Consider the following 16,510-nt stretch of genomic DNA (forward strand, 5'->3'; position numbering starts at 1 on the left):
CGGGTCCTGTGCTCACTGCATGAGTCGGCTGTTTGAAACCTGGGGCCTATGCAGGGTCCCTTGGCTCGGCCTGGGAGGAGGGGACTGGACCTACCTGGACTGAGTCCACCAGGTTGATCTCAGTCTGTGGGGAAGGCTTTGCCCTGGAGGAGATTGGAATGGGGGACGGGCTGGGGGGAAGGGGGGGGGGGGAGGGGGGAGAACAAGGGAATCTGTGGCTGATATGTAGAACTGAATTGTATTGCAAAATAAAAATTAAAAAAAAAAACAGCATGGAAATAACATTAGTATGAGCACTTAACAATGGCTTGAAAATATTCAGCACTTACAGATTTTTTTTTAATGAAATGTTTAATTATGAAGCCCTCCTTGGCTATCTTGGAGTTTGCAATGGCTGTGTAGACCAAGTTGGCCTTCAACTCACAGACACCTACCTGATTCTGTCTCCAAGGGTGCTGAGATTAAAGGTATGTGCCACCACACCCGACCTTGAGGAAAATGTAATTGCTAGATATCACATTCTAAATTAAATGTATGTAAAATAAAACCATACATTTCCCAAACCTGCCTGATTATTTGCATTGAAATTCTTGATAGAAATCCAATTATGTGTACAGGCAGAGAGACTTTATTGTTAGGTCTCTAACCTGGGACAAATAGCTGAGGTGTCCATTAACATAGTAAAGCGGAAGCTGGCCTCCTGGTTCTCCCAGCTTCCCTCTGTCTCTAGCTCTCAGAGGACCCTTCTGGCTGGCTGGCATACCCCGTCCCCTACCCTGAACTCTCCAGCCCAGATGTTGGGCTGGGCTTCCCTCTCCCTACCCCCAGCTCCTCTAGCCCCTATATAAGTCAGCCAATCTGGGGGCTGGAGAGATGGCTCAGCAGTTAAGAGCACTGGCTGTTCTTCCAGAGGTCCTGAGTTCAATTCCCAGCAACCACATGGTGGCTCACAACCATCCGTAATGAGATCTGGTGCCCTCTTCTGGCCTGCAGGTGTATATGCAGACAAAATATTGTATACATAATAAATAAATAAATCTTTAAAAAAAAAATAAGTCAGCCAATTTGGCTATGCCATGATCTTGGCCAGTCTCTTGGCCCAGGACACTCCTTTTGGTGGGCAGCTCCTCCCCACTCTATCCCCTCTCCCTTCTCTTCATAAGGCCAGGCTCAGGCTTGTGTTCACTCTTGTCTCTGCCTCTGGCTATGCTCTCCCTCACATCTACGGTAACACTTCTTCTCCAGCATACCTAGGAGCTGTCATGTCTTTTCCTTTTTATTTTATTTTTTTCATTCACTAACCAAGTACATAACACACAGGACTGAGTTTGACACAGTAATACTCCTTTTAATGTAAGGGTGCCATTTTTATCACTGTACTCCAGAGGATAACATGTAGGAGCTTGTTGCCGTGTTCAAGAGCACACAGTATGAGACCTCACTGAGAAGTAAGACCGTTAGTTATATCAGCCTGCGCATAAGAGGGAGGGCTTGGATGGTCTTTGGTAATGACAGCATCATTGTTATCCTTGTTTTATCACAGGTTCTTTTTAATGCAAAGATGCCTACCAACCATGAAGAGATAAGTGGAGGGTGCCTCAGGAGTTCACACTCCTCAGTTCCCACTTAAGTTATCTCTGGTCCTGTAGTGTCTTGGGACTCTCTCCTTGCTATTCTCTCTGTCCTTCCATCTGGTTTCCATGGAAGGGCAGTCACAGAATGTAAAGCCAGCGAGTCAACAGCAGGGGTTATATGGAAAGTTTCCCATTTACGCAACTCCTGTCCTGAGATTCAGAGGTATTAAAGTTCCCATGGTGAACTTTTAAAAATGCCTGGATATGGGGGTTGGAGAGATAGATCAGCTATTAAGAGCACTGGCTGCTTTTCCAGATGTCCTGAGTTCAATTCCCAGCAACCGTATGGCAGCTCACCACCATCCATAATGGAGTTTGATGCCCTCTTCTAGCATGCAGGCATACATGCAGATAGAGCACTCATACATAAATTAAAGTTTTTTTTTTTAAAAAATGCCTGGATGTGACGAATTAGGAATGCTCAGACCACATTAGGTGTCCATTGCATTGGAAAAACTGGCAAGTGTAGATTAACACTTGAACAGTAGCCTGAGCTGGACCTTGTATACCAAGATGGAAGTAGAGGTGCACTACAAGAGAGACGTGCATGTTGAGAGGGAGTACGTGTACATGGCCTCTGGGATGAAGGAGAGTGGTAACTGAAACCTGATTAAACTTGGGAGGCAGGATGTGGAGGGCCTCGTGTGATTTAGCTGGTTGAGAGGAGTGACTCTATGTCAAACATCAAGCTTTGATGGAGTCCATTTGTCCATTTCCCTTTTGTGGCTCCACGTTGAACCCAACCTTCAGTGGGATCATAAGCAGAAACTGTGTATCAATGGCCCCAGGGCCTGGTGCCCTCAGAGGTAGGAAAATAAACTTCCGTGTCTGTTTAGCAATCATGATGACTGGTGTTCCAATCCCAACACCCACATAACAAACTCGGCTTCGTGTAAACCTCTGCTACTCCAGTTCTGTGGGATCTGAGACCTTGTTCTGTCTCCCATTATTCAGTTGCAAACTCAGAGGTGCAAGCATGTGGACATCCACTCACACATCAACTCACTAATAAATCAATAAACCAAATACTTTAAGAATATTGCAACATGATGTTGATGTCAAAACCTACTGGGAGTGGCTGGATGTAGAACTCAGCTGGTAGAAATCTTGCCTAGTATGTGCACGCCTTGGAGTTTGAGCTCTATCAACACCACCCCAAAGGGGTGGACCACACACTCAAGAAGTAGAGGCAGGTGCACCAGAAGTTCAAGGTCATCCTTAGCTACATCGAAAGTTTGGTTGACCCAAGGCTACATACGACCTTATCCAAAAACAACAATTGAACACACACATAAGGAAAGTAAAGGGGTAGATTAAGAGTTCAAGGGTGTTGGGAGTACAAAGGTCTTTGTGCCCACAGATCTCCGGGGAACCCAAGAATATAAAGCACCCAGATTGTTCTTTCAAAGGGAAGGACATAAAACCTGTTTTTCCAGAAAGCTAGGAATTGGGAGTAATTAACAGCCTGGTGATCTGCATCATCTGTTGGGTCAGGCCATATCAAGCTCCTACAACCAGGACTAGAGATACCTAGTAGTCTAAATGACCCTAATATTATCTATATAGAAAGAGGCTCCACCAAGCTCCCACAACCAGGACCAGAGGTGGCTAATAGCCAAAAATGTCCTCTATGCTATCTGTATGACTGAGACCCAGGCCAGACCCTTCCTTAGGGCCTTAAGCTAGCACAGGTAGCCTATCACTAGAACCCATCTTTTTGGAAGAAATGACATGTGCCGTGAGTCAAGTTCCAATGTAAATACGATTTCTTGTGCACCAGGGAAAACTTTTTTCCCCCCTAAATTAAAGTGTTTAAATTTGTTGGGAATACACAGCCTGAGATCAGACTCCTTGAGTCTTGGACCCAGGTTGACAGTCAATCTGATTGAGTTTTCATTAGCACCTTTTTGTGGTTCACTTCCCTGCTGTGACCACCTGTGGGGTCCCCCTCGCAAAAGCAGTCTAAAAATCAGAAGGACACTGAAGTTTATAGAGAAAACTCATTGAACGTATTCAACCCAACTTGTTTTTGTTTAAGGCTGTGTCCTGGAACTTATTGCACAAATTCAAGGAGAAATATGAGAATGTAACAAAGAGACAATTTTATATGAAGAAAATGACAATGAAAAGTAAGTAGTGTGTTATTTCTTCTATGATGGTGTTCTTACAGTTCTACACATACATACCTGTTTATATAGCCCATTTGTTTAATCCTGTAGCAACATTAAACCCCCTTCAAAATCTATTCCTGTATTTTAATGTGCTTGCACATTCAATGAAATGTTCCTGAGAAGTTTTTACATTGTATTAAAAAATTATCTTAGATTCATTTATTTTATCATTTCATATGTCTGAGTGTTTTACCTGAATATATGTATTGTATATGAGCCATGTGCATGTCTGGTTCCTCAGTGCCCTCGGAGGTCAGAAGAGGGCATTGGATCCCCTGGAACTATAGCCGTAACAGACAGTTAGCGGCTACCAATTGGGTGCTGGGAATCAAACTGGGGTCCTCTGCAAGATCAGCACATGCTCTTAACCTGTGCACCAACCCTCAAGCTTCCTGCAATTGCTTTTGTTGTTGTTGTTGTTGTGTTAGCAGACAGTCTTCAGGTTCAGCCAGTTGAACTGGAGCAGCTCCCGAGGCTCTTTTGTGCTCCCTCACATACCTGAAAAACTCCCAAGAAATGGACTCACTGGATATTTTATAGTCAATCTGTTGGTGTCTTTATTGTTTTCCCTACTGTCTGTGCTAATCTCTCTAGGTGATATCCTCTTATCTCTGGATTCTGAATTTCCTGCAGATTTTACTATGAATTTTGCTATGACCGTGTTTTATAACATGTATATCAGATTCACCTGTGAAAGTCCATGCCGTGGTGGCCAGCTCCACTTTATGGCTCAGATGAGAAGAATAGTCTAGAATCTACTTTTCTAATGTGTTTCAAGACAATGATTTATCTATTATTATTATTATTATTATTATTATGCTTTTTGAGACAAAGTCTTCCTATATAGCCCTAGCTGGCCTTGGGCTCACTATGTAAACCAGGCTATCCTCACAGAGGTCTCGGGCTTCTGCCTCTCCTGAGTACTGAGATAAAAGATCTGTTGCTACCACACCCAACTTAATGATTTATTTCCTGTTTGATTTAAGAAGGTGAGGCTTCCCACTCACCATCCCAATGCTTTACAATGCCAATCGCACCTCATTGTCAGCTCTTCCTCATAGCACACCATGACATTACAGAAAGGAGGCTAGATATGATGAGCACTGCAGGAAGAACAAGAATGTTAGACCTTTCTCTACCATATCACGTAGTAGCAATGTTGATTCCCACTCTTTCCAGAATCAACACTCACCATCCAGTTCCAGGATGTTCCAGAATGACAGGAATATTTCATTAGCTCTTGTCTTCTGGAGTCTCCTTAAATCTGTAGAGGTTGATCATTACTTCATACAGAGATGAGAGTCAGGAGAACCAAAGAAATCATAGCGGAGTCCAAGGCAACAGAATAATATAAAATGAAGTTTTAGCATTTCTTCTATCCACAGCAGCGGCAGCATCCTGCCCATCTGTGGGGAGTTGGTTCTGAATTCAGAAACAGTGGAATGGTGGTAATGTAGAAGAGGAAAGGATGCAGGGGACCGTGTGTGTGTGTGTGTGTGTGTGTGTGTGTGTGTGTGTGTGTGTGCTGGCTTATGGATCTGTCTTTTTTGCTTTGTCATAACGGACACCTCCTAGGCCCATGAGAAAAGACAGGAATACGAATGGAGGAGAAAAGGAAAGTGCATCTTGGTTCCTACCTCAAACCTCTGGACTAAAAGTAGATTCACTGAGAGAGCCAAGCAGACACTCAGTCTTCTGTCAGAGATCAGGCCTCAGTTTCAATTTCCTGAGACTGAGCAAGCAGTTTCTGAAAGAATCACAAACAATGGACAATCAATCTTCAATGTCCCTGACAGCAGGGACGAGGGAAATCGCATATACTAAGCCTGGGCCATCCCCTACAGTATCTCAAGGCAAGGATTAAAATGACCAAATGTCCAAAGGGACAAATCTTCTACCTCTGCCCCCTTGGAACTTGCCCAAACTTGCCCAAAGATGGTAAAACTATAGCCCTAGCCAATTAGAAGTGTACTAACATAGTTGTCCCTTGCTTAAGCCAATCATAGATAGGATGACCTAACTGCTTCTAGAATTCCTTTAGCTATGTATAAAAGGTGCCTGTGAGCTTCTCTTGAGGTCACTATTTTGCCATTGTGCCTTTGCATTTCTCTTACTCTTGAGAATTAAATGCTCTTGCTGATTGTAAAAAAAAAAAAAAAAAAAAAAAAGCATTTTGGAATCGCGGAGACTTGTTTCCCGAATTCGGACTGTTTTCACATTTTTACACACCAGATAAGACATTGTCACCATTGGCTTTTAAGCAGAGCATTCCTGTGCTAAGGGAAATTTGGGAACGCGTACCAGATGCAGACCCAGGAATCCGCCTTACTGTGGCCTTGATGATCAGGGAAATGGAAACATTGGCGCATCTGGAACCACTACAGTGTCTGCAGAAGTCCTTTTAACTCCTTCCATACGGCTTCTATAGCTTCTTTGGCTATGTCCTTGTTTCCAGGGTGCATGTTGTCCGAACTACATTACCCAGAAGAGACAGCGCAGAAGGGCTCAGCCAATGAAAACTGGCGATTCCGCGGGCTTTAACAAAAAGAAGAAAAAAAAAAAAAGACAAGACAAAAAGGCACTGGGACTTAGTGGTTGTGGACAAGTGATTGTTCTCCTGGATGCTCATGTCAGGTCAGTGGAAAACTGATTTTTTTTTTTACACCTCGTTGTCCAGGAAGAGAAGGCTTGAGGGGAGCGAGGCTTTGTGCACTAGCACCCAGACGGGTTTGAAGTCTGCGACGATCCCGTGTGACAGGTTGCACGCCTAGGGAGGACAGCCATGTCTATGGATCCAGCTGTCCAACAGAGTCAGGCTGCGGTGGCTGGGCAAGGAGCCCAGGCACAGGTGCGTATCACGTGATCACACCCCCGGTTCTTGAGTTAATGAAGGCTTGGCACAGGGTTCTCAGGCACGTCCACTAACGAGCCTGGGAAGATTTGTGAGTGTAAGACGTGTTCGGGGCCACAGAAGCCTGGGCAGCTTTTTGGTTTGGGTTCTGGTGTGTTTGAAGACGGGATCCCATGAAGCACAAACTGGCCTCAAACTCATAATCCTCCTGTTACAGCCTCCCAGACGCTGGGATTACAGACATGTGCCCCCATGGTCCACTACTTGAACAACCAATTTACCTACCTTCCTTTATTCCCTCCCTCCCTCCCTCTCTCCCTCCCTCCCTTCACTGGCTCCTGTTTTCTCTTTTTGTTTGAGGCAGGGTCTCACTGTGTAGCCCTGGCTGGTCTGGAAGTTGTTACATGAACCAAGCTGGCTTTGAACTCAAAGAGGTTTGCTTGTCTCTGGCATGGGTCACCATGCCTGGCCCCAATCTTTCTTCTTTAAAAACATATGTGTGTGTGTGTGTGTGTGTGTGTGTGTGTGTGTGTTTTGTGTTTGCCTTCGTGTATATGTGTGTTTGGGGGCAGGAGGGTCCATGCATGTTTTGGCACAGGTACAGGGGACACAGGACAATTTTTGTTGATTTGTTTCTCTCAATCCACCTTCATGTGGGATCTGGGAATTGAACTTAGATCATCTGATTTTTCTTCAGCGAGCTCATTTACCCACCAAACCATTCTACCAACCCAGACCTGGATTAATTTTACAGTCCTCAGATCTCACATTTTCCCTCCCCAAGAAAGAAATCACTATAGACTGGGTCAAGTTTCCCCTTGGGGCTCTGCCAAGGTTCTCTCATTCCAGATTGCCCAGCCTGGGTCATCACTGCCTGGGGTGTCTGTCTGCTCTGCTGCTTCCCTAATCCACTCAGCTCGGGGCTGAAGAAGAAAAGCTGAAGGTTTATTATTACTTTATGGTCCTGAGAGTGGAACCCAGGGTCTCATGAATAGTCATCAAGCCCTCTATATTGAGCCTCATCCCCAATCCTTGACTGGTGGTTGGTACTACACAGCTGAGCCACAGCCAGCTCCAAGGATGGAGTCTTGTGATCTGATGTGGTATTGACTGGTGTCTGAAGGACTGACATTCCTAGAGTATGAGGATTCTGGACTGTGATTGAGACATGGCTATTGGCGAAATAGATTCAGTTCAGCAGGCTTTCATGGCCACTCCTTGTGGAGAAAAGGAAGGTCAGTCAAGCACTTGGCACAAGTAGCCCATCTGTGCCTCACCTCCTCAGCCTTATGCAGAGGGATGATCCCCTGTCCCTGTGAAAGGACCCTAGCAAAATTCCCTCCTTGGGGTACACACCAGCCAGTTAGCTGAAGTCTAGAGCCTGATTTCTCAGGCTCTGTGTTTATTCACTCTGATCTGATGAGTTCCTGTTGAAACAGTATTTGGTCAAGATTCACACATAAACGGGTGATTAAAACAGCATGGAAATAACATTAGTATGAGCACTTAACAATTGCTTGAAAACACATTCTGCATTTGATTAAAGCCTAATGTGTTAAGTATCACATTCTTATATCTGATTGCTTTCTTGCTTGTTTTTATGTGTATGAGTGTTTTGTCTGCATGTCTGTCTGTCTTTGCACCACTTATGTGCTTGGTGCCTGCAGAGTCCAGAAGAAGGTATTGGATCCCCTGGGATTGGCGTTACAATGTAAGCTACCATGTGAATGCTGAGAATTAAACCTAGGTCTTCTGTTCTGAAAGAGCAACCAGTGTTCTTAATAGCTGAGCCATCTCTCAGGCCCCAAATATCACATTCTTAAATAAGTGTATATAAATCAAATGCATGGTTTATGAAAGTATGCCCACATATTTGGTTTTGAGGGGGAAATGATTAGTTCTTTGAGAATTTCTTTCACTGTCTTTTAATCATATTCATCCCCTCCTCTAGGTCCTCCCAGCCCCACCTGCTTCCCTATCCAAACCATCAAATCCAGTCTGTGTTAGCTATATACTCTTGGGTATATAGCCTTCTACTGGAGTTTGGTTGAGTTACCAAGAAGTATACTCTTAAAGAAAACTAACTCATGCTCTCCCAATAGCTATCAGCTGACAAGAGCTCTTTGGTAAAGAGTGGGACTTTGTGTCTAATGACCCTTTCCGTGGTCTGGCTTGACTATGCCCAACTCTTGTGTATGCTGTCACAATTGTCATGAGTTATATATGCAGCTGCCTTGCTGTTTCCTTGTAGTTATCGGCTTCTTCTGGCTCTTATATTCTTTCCACCACTCCCCCTATCCCAGTGACTCCTAAGCCATGGGAAGAGGAGTTAGTGCAGGGCTAAGCATTCCAAAATCTCTTATTCTCTGCATCTTGCCTAGTTGTGGGTCATTGTATTGATTACCATTTTCTGCAAATAGAAACATCTCTGATGAGGGCTGGGAGATGATTGATCTATGGGTGTAACAATAAGGCATTGAGAATCAGTTTAACATACCATGTCCATGGAGCAGAATAATATTCTCCTCCAGGGCCTTGGACCTGCATAGACAGAGATTTTTGGCCCTAGAATGGTGTCAGGATTGGAGTTCATCTTGTGAGGCAGGACTTAAGTCCAATCAGAAAGTGGTTGATCCATGTTCCTTGCTATTCTGTTCACAATAGCCAGAAATAGAAACAGCCCAGATATTCCTTGACTGATACTCGATAATGAAAATGTGGTACATTTACACAATTGAATATTTGTTAAAAAACAAAATTATGAAAATCACAGGTAAACAGATGGAGTGGGAAACAATCATTTGGAGTGAGGTAATCCATGTCCAGAAAGAGAAATGTTGTATGTTTTCTCTCATTTTTGAATGCTAACTTTGAATGTTCAGATGTGTGTGTTACATTTGGAGGTTGGGGAATGGGCGTGGGGGTCTTTAAAGGGGAGAGAGATAGTATGTAGTAGTATAAAAGTACATAAAGGGGAATAATGGAACAATAAAGGTTAAATTGAGGTGAGGGTGGGAGGTAAGGGTAGAGAGAGGATTGGGGAGAGATAAACAGCACTGAAGACTTTTTGAGAAATCATATGGGAGATGGGTGTGGTAGCTCATGCCTTTAATCTCAGCACTCAGGAGTCAGGGGCAGGTGGATTTCTGTGAGACTGAAGCCAGCCTGGTCTACATAGTGAGTCCCAGAACAGCCAGATCTATCTGTGTAGAGAGATACTGTCTCAAAAAGAAAAAAAAATGAGCAAACGAATAAAAAGATCACATAGAAACCCTCTACTACAGAAGCTTACACACACACACACACACACACACACACACACACACACACATTTCTCTATAATGGGGTGTGCTTTTTTTCTTGATGTAATAAAGGCCATGATCAAAACCAAACTTTGGAGGAAAGGGTTTCTTTGGCTGTCTTATTTAGGATTTCTACTGTTGTGACAAAATACCATGACCAAAGCAATTTGGGAAGGAAAGGGTTTATTTGGCTTACACTTCCACAGCACTGTTCATCATTAAAGGAAGTCAGGACAGCAACTCAAACAGGGCAGGAAAGCAAGAACTGATGCAGAAGTCATGGAGGGATGCTCCTCATGGCTTGCTCAGCCTGCTTTCTTACAGTACCCAGGGCACCAGGCACCATTGGCTGGGCTCTCTGCTATAAATCACTGACTAAGAAAATTCCCTACAGCCAATCTTATGGAGGCATTTTCTCCATAAAATTCCCTTCCTTCAGGTAACTCTAGCTTGTGTCAAGTTGCCATAAAACTAGCCATCCCAATGGCTTATACTTCCATTTCATAGTTCATCATTGACATAGTTAGGGCAGGACTCAAGGCAGGAACTGAAACAGAAACCACAGAGAAATGTAGCTTTTTGGCAGGCTCCCCATGGCTTGCTCAGCTTGTTTCTTCTTCTTCTCCTTCTCCTCCTCCTCCTCCTCCTCCTCCTTCTTCTTCTCCTTCTTCTTTTAAAGATTTATTTATTTATTATGTATACAGTGTTCTGTCTGCATTTTTGCCTGCACACCAGAAGAGGGCACCAGATCTCATTACAGATGATTGTGAGCCACCATGTGGTTGCTGGGAATTGAACTCAGGACCTCTGGAAGAGCAGCCAGTGCTCTTAACCACTGAGCCGTCTCTCCAGCCCTTAGCTTGCTTTTATACTACTCAGGTCCACCTGTTCAGGAGTGGCAATGTCCACAGTAGGTTGCATCCTCCCACATCAATCACTAATCAAGGAAATCCCCCATACACATGCCCACAGAACAATCTGATGACAATTTCTCAGTTGACATTCCCTATTTCTAGATATGTCTAAGTTTTTCTTAAGTTGACAGAAACTGACCAGTATACTTGGAAATAGTTCTCCCCACCCCTGACTAGACGCTACAGACTAACAAATAAGAAGCCTAGTGCCAAGAACAGGTTACTACTTTTGAAGTTGTTGGCCAGTGAGGTCTCATAGGCCACCAAACATTACAGGCTATTGCCACTGCATTTGACTACTTTTCAGAACTTGACAGTAAGACCCTGTTGCTGAAGACCCATCACACTTGAGTCATAAAACACGGAGAAGTCACACTGGCACTTACCTGGAAGCTTTGTCCCTACAAAATACCCTTTTATAGTGCTGGAAGGTGCTATGCATGCCACCAGAGGAGAAAAGTAAGCACTGATCTGAATCAGCTGTGAACCCTGGAACTGTAACAACAGCCTGGCAGTGCCCATTTGTGCTAAAAGTCTTGACTACAGTATTATACATCCAGGAAGGACTGCACACAGTACTTGACATGATGTAGGACTGAGCGTAGTACACAATATTCCTGTCAAGGAATGGGTGTCATTCTCATTCCTGTGTTCCAGAAGACAACATTGAGGAGCTGGTGAATTGTCTAAGGGCACACAGTTAATAAGAGACATCACTGAGGTCTGAAGCTCAGCGTAGATATACCTGACTGAGGTATGAGGGGGACTTGGATGGTCCTTCAGGATGCTGACATCATTGCTCTTTACTCACAGCCTTCTTTACCCACAGGTTGCAGTAAGAGCAAAGACATCGACTGACTGTAAAGAGATAAGTGGAGGGTGCCACAGGAACTCACACTCTTCAATTCCCTCATAAGTGATGGCTGGGATTACGATGCTTTGGGAGTCTTTATTTGCTATTCTCCTATCCTTCCATCTGATTTATATGAAAGATGATTATAGAATATAAGGTCTCTGAGTCCAGAGCACAAATTATATGGATAGGTTCCATTTATGGAAGCCACTCCCTTAAGATTCAGAGGTATGCAAGTTCCAGTGATGAGTATTGGAAAATGCCTGGAAGTAGGATGGATTAGGAAGGCTCAGAAGCTGGGTGGTGGTGGTACATCCCTTTAATCCCAGCACTCAGGAGGCAGAGACAGGCAGATCTCTGTGAGTTCGAGGCCAGCCTGGGCTACAGAGCGAGTTCCAGGAAAGGCTCCAAAGCTACACAGAGAAACCTTGTCTCGAAACATGCCCCCCACCCCAAAAAAGGAATGCTCAGAAGCCCTTGGGTGTACATGAGATTTGCTGGATGTGGTGGAAGGCAGCAGTTGGGAGTGGTACAGTAGATGAGAAGCTGTGGGCTTGAATACTAAAATGGGAAATGGAGGGACATGAAGAGTGAAAAACAATGTGCATAATAACAGAATGAATAGATGGGCTCTCAGCTCACATGCTAGGGGTATAGTGGAGAACAGTGACTCAGATCTGCACAAATTTGGTTAGCATGATGTGGAGGAACCTATGTAAATTGTCTGGTAGAAAGGTGGAACTTTCCACACCAAGACTGGGTGAATTTCATTTGTCTATCTGCCTGTTGTGGCTGATGCTGAATATAGTGTTCACTGTAACCTTGAGTAGAGACTGAGTGTCAATGGATGAAGAGCCTGGTGCCCTTTGCAGAAGGAAGCTAAGTGCGAGGGGCTACCTTTGGGATGTCAAGTTAAATTAACTCAATGTTCTCTGTTGTGGCAGGGTTGTATGGCCTTTAACGATGTGGCTATCTACTTCTTGAGGGAGGAATGGACACTGCTTGATGACTCTCAGAGGCGTCTCTACCACCATGTGATGATGGAGGTCTTTGTTCTCATGTCCTCATTGGGTAAGCCTCCCCCACAACATTCTGTAAGAGCAACCTATCTTCTTTTCTAGAGAGAGATGTCTTCTTCCCAAACTGACCCATGGACCATTGACTCTTTCCCCACTGTCCTGGAGTAGAAAATCCAGGTGAAAGACATGGGCAGGGTACACTACTATCTTCTTTCTCCTAAGTACAGCAAAGGGACACAGGAAGTGGCCTGAGGTGAGGAATATTATAGTAGCTTCATAGAGTTCACACTGATGGCCTTTCCATGACACTGTAAATACATGGTATTCCTATGTCCTGGGTACTGTTCTCTTCCTCTAGGTGACTTGGGTCTGCCTGTGGCAGGAATTGTGACACTGATATGGACACTATTTGGTGGATTTTCTTGCAAGATCTCTCCAAGGGTCTTTGTCATTAGTTTTCTTTCCTGTGGATTGCCATGAGCTACATCACTCTGACTTGGCATGGGACATTCACCTGTCCTGCTCTTTACTTTAGGACTCATACCTTCTGGGACCCGTGACATCACTCAGCTGGAGTCTTCAGATCCCTTTATTCCTGCACTGAGATTCCTGACTCCAAGTATGTGGATGGTACATGGGAGGGTGGAGATAGCTGATGTATGCACTCTGGATGGGTTCATAGGAAGTATCTTTTTACTGGTTCTGATGTTTTGGTGCCAGAGCAAAGGATCATGGTAGAGTCCATCTGTCTATGTTTGCCCAGTTGCCTACCAGTCATTGCTGTTATCTCAGAACCAGGACTCTCTCTCTCCTATGAGTCTTGTGTGTTTTGCCTGCTCCCCTGTAGCACTATATAACACTGGATTTCCTTTATTGTGTTGTTAGTGTGCACAAGTCTCCTGAGCAGTCCTTGAATACAAGATCTTTGGGTGTTGTGTTTAATGGCCATAGACACAGCCTTCTGCATTGAGTTAAGCATCTCTGTCTTACAGTTTTTATTACTGTGATAAAACCATGACCAAAAACAACTTGAAGAGGAAAGGGTTTATTTCATCTTACATTTCCAAGTAATGGGTCCATCACTAAGACTAATTCAAGGCAGGAATTCAACTCAAGAACTGAAGCAGAGGCCAGGGAGGAACACTGCTTACTGGCTTGCTCCCCATGGCTTGCTCAGCTGGGATCGCCTGACCAGGGGTGGCACCACCCCCTATGAGCTGGCCTCATCTACATCAATTATTAATAAAAGGAAATGACCCTTGATTATTTTATGGAGGCACTTTTACAATTGAGGTTCCCTATTCTCAGATGACCCTAGCTTGTTCCAAGCAGCGAAAAAACCCAACCAGGACAGTCTCCAACAATTGAGGCTCTATAGAAAGCCATTTTCTAAGGAAGGAGTTCAAGTCCCCACCACTCCTCCTTGTGCTGCCATTCTCATGTTGTTGCTCATGAGGTTTCCTGGGACAGGGACCTTCCAGCTTCATCACTGTAATAGGCCCTTCCCATCTTGAAGTTTCATGAGACACCTCAGGTACTGATCACTTGTGTGTGTTGCCACTTCCAAGTCTATGTATCCTTTATCATTGTTTCTCTATGTTTGGATTGCTGCAAAGGAATTGTGATTGAAAAGATACCTTGTAAGCAGAACACTTCCATGGAAGCAGGGCTTAATGCGACCATGCTCCAATCACGACAGCTGAGCTGTACTGAGACATCCTTACAGAGAGCAGAGAGCAGGATATCAGTTGTGAAGAGCAAGAAAAGTGACTTTTCACAGAAGAGTTTACAAAGCACAGACAATGGGATGGACCCCCAGACTCCCTCAAGTCCTCTTGGGCATCCTGTGACTCATGGTAGTGAGGAGCCACCCAGGAGCACTAAAAGAAAAAAGGCTATTCGTAGTGAGAAGAGGAACTACAAATGCTGTGACTGTGGCAAATCCTTCAGTTGTAAGTCTCTGCTTATTCGACACCGGAGGATACACACTGGAGAAAAGCCTTTTAAGTGCAGTGACTGTGAGAAATCCTTCATCCAAAAGGCTGATCTGAATCAACATGTCAAAGTTCACACTGGCGAGAAGCCTTTCAGATGCAGTGAATGTGGGAAAGATTTCAAGCATAGTCGCTCCCTTGTTGGGCATCAAAGAGTTCACACTGGAGAAAGGCCTTATAAATGCAGCCAGTGTGGGGAATCGTATATGAACAAATCCAGCCTCATTCGTCATAATCGACTTCATACTGGAGAAAAGCCTTACAAGTGCAGCGAGTGTGGAAAATTGTTTAAAGAAAGATCCAGCCTTGTTTATCATGCCCGAATGCACACTGGAGAGAGGCCTTTTAAGTGCAGCCAATGTGGGAAGAGTTTTAAAAAGAACTCACACCTCGTGAAACACCGAAAAGTTCACAGCAGAGGAAAACCTTTCAAGTGTAATGTATGTGGGAGATGCTTTACTGTGAGGTATATCCTCATTAAACATCAGAGATTTCACACTGCAACAAAGCATCATGAGTGCAAGGAATGTGGGAAAGTGTTTTGCTACAGGACTGGACTTTCCAGACACAAGAAAACTCATACTGAATAGAAGTATTGAGTGCCATGAACATGGGAAATCGTTTTCGTTATCTACTATATGCATGCAAGGGAATGTTCACTGGACAAAAAATCAAGAATGTTTGAATTGTGAGGAGCCTTCACCCACACCTCCATCCTGTTCAGCTGGAGAGGCCATGGTGCTGGGATGCATCATGAATCCACTGATTCTGGGAAAGCCTTTGAGCAAATGTCTGCTCTTATTAGTAACATATGCACAACCCAGATAGGTCTGTGAATGCAGAGAAAATCTTTAGCCATTGGCCAACCTTATCCTAAAAGTGACCTTTGTGAGGGAATCATTCATTGAAAGTTACTCATCAAATAAGAACATTGGGACAAGATGAGAATTATTGCCATCTTCCTATCCCCCCAAAATGAATGTTTTCTAGGAAACTTAGCAAGAGAAAGGTCTGTTTTTTGTTTTGTTCTGTGGGGTGAAGGGTTGCTTTTTTGAGGCAGAGTTCTCTGTGTAGCCCAGGTTGTCGTGGAACTACCTCTGTAGACCAGGCTGGCCTCAAACTCAGAGATCAGTGAGCCTCTGCCTCCCAAGTGCTGAGATTAAAGAGACATGCACCACCACTAGGCCAAGCCCTGTGTTCTTGACTGCACCAGTGTGGAGTGGAGTTTCCATGTGACTGAGTTTGAATGGAGGAGGAACAGAGTGGTCTCAGTTTCAATAAGACATGGTTTTTGTTGTTATAGTTGTTTGTTTGTTTGCACTTTTTTCTCACTAAATGTTGCAGTTCCTGGAATAAACGATTGTTTGCTTTATAGTCTTCCTGACCGTATTGTTCCTAAGTGTCATTAGTTTTGTTGGGGACCAGCTCTATGTATCACCTTATGCTCTCATGTAGGAGTATAGCCCATATGCTTTAGGTATTTGTTGTTTTTTTCAGGCGTAAGTATTTTTTCTGCATATCTGTACATACATTGAGTACATGCCTGGTAAAAATGGTATTGGATTGCCCAGAACTGGAGTTACAGATGGTTATGAACCAGTGTGTTTGCTGGAAATGGATCCCAGGTCCTCTGCAAAAATAGCGAGTGGTCTTCAATACTGAGTCCTCTCTCCAGCCCAAGTTTTAAGTTTTTAAGAAGTTACCAGATTCAGTTCTAATTGGCTGTGTGTTTCAGATTTCCTCCTGAAGTATTTCACATACCAGTTTGTCAC

The 16,510-nt window shown here is 44.1% G+C and overlaps 1 pseudogene; it reads left to right on the plus strand.

Annotated features, from left to right (window-relative positions):
- The first annotated feature begins 2,147 nt into the window (after positions 1 to 2,147).
- Positions 2,148 to 15,566, plus strand: LOC131902413 (zinc finger protein 773-like; annotated as a pseudogene).
- The last annotated feature ends 944 nt before the right edge of the window (positions 15,567 to 16,510 follow it).

The sequence above is a fragment of the Peromyscus eremicus genome, chromosome 1 (genome assembly GCF_949786415.1).
Source record: "Peromyscus eremicus chromosome 1, PerEre_H2_v1, whole genome shotgun sequence".
Taxonomy (NCBI): Eukaryota; Metazoa; Chordata; class Mammalia; order Rodentia; family Cricetidae; genus Peromyscus; species Peromyscus eremicus.